General features: G+C 44.3%; 1 non-coding gene across 1 annotated transcript; it reads right to left on the bottom strand.

The window, feature by feature from the left end:
* Window positions 1-541: 541 nt before the first annotated feature.
* Window positions 542-648, bottom strand: LOC133813016 (small nucleolar RNA R71). The gene has a single exon (XR_009884066.1). It is a non-coding gene; the product is annotated as a small nucleolar RNA R71 (small nucleolar RNA).
* Window positions 649-1,100: the final 452 nt, after the last annotated feature.

Genomic DNA, 1,100 nt, shown 5'->3' with positions numbered 1-1,100 from the left:
AATGGAAACATAAAATAAATCTAATTCTGATTTCTGAGAGTGGATGAATTATCACGAAACTTCCAGTGACACTTCTTCCAATTCATCTGCCACTCCTACCGGAACTCCCTCCACCATTCCTGCTTCTCCACAAACTTTCGCTGATAATAACCCATTCGCAATGGCTCGCAATGATGAAATCCAACCAAGAACTCTCAATGACTACCTCCATCCTACTCGCACTTCCACACCTTCATGCATTATCTTCCCTCCTAATATGCCCGCATTAGACTTTAAACCTGGCATGATTCAACTCTTGCCTACATTTCATGGAATGGAAAACGAAAGCCCATACGTGCATATTAGAGAATTCGAGGAGGTGGTAGCCACGTTCTATAACCGAGCCGACAATGTCGATGCTGTGCGACTGAAGTTCTTCCCTTTCTCCTTGAAGGACAAAGCCAAAAGCTGGTTGTACTCTTTGAGACCTAGGTCGATTGGAACATGGGAGGAGATGACCAAATCTTTCTTTCTGAAACACTTCCCCAGCCATAAGACCAACAGTCTAAAACGACAGATTTCCACATTTTCCCAAAAAGACAATGAAACGTTCTATCAAGTCTGGGAAAGATTCAAAGATCTGTTAAATCAGTGCCCGCACCATGGCTATGAGAACTGGCGCTTGGTCAGTTACTGCTATGAAGGCCTCACGAGTCGTGAGCGCCAGTTTGTATAAATGCTATGCAATGGTGAATTCCTCGAAAAAGAGCCAGACGATGCTCTTGAATATCTCGAAGAAACTGCAAAAAAGTCTCACACCTGGACTGGTCCAAGTGCTACTGACAGCACCAATCGACACAAACCATCTGGGATCTATCAACTTCGAGAAGAGGATAGTATTAAGGCCCAACTCGAAGCTTTGAAAAAGCAGTTTGAGGTCTTAATGACGAAAAATGGGCAAAAGTCGCACATGATCGCTCAAGCGGAACCGCAAGAACCTTGCTTTGTTTGTGGAGGGACAGAGCACTTAGCTAAGGACTGCTTAGCTTTGAATGAAATGAGGGGGGTTTATGAGGAGCAATGCAATGCCTTAGGGGCATATAACAAGCCATTCTCCCATA

The sequence above is a fragment of the Humulus lupulus genome, chromosome 1, assembly GCF_963169125.1.
Source record: "Humulus lupulus chromosome 1, drHumLupu1.1, whole genome shotgun sequence".
In the NCBI taxonomy this organism is placed as follows: domain Eukaryota; kingdom Viridiplantae; phylum Streptophyta; class Magnoliopsida; order Rosales; family Cannabaceae; genus Humulus; species Humulus lupulus.
This window is presented reverse-complemented; position numbering and strand designations above follow the sequence as displayed.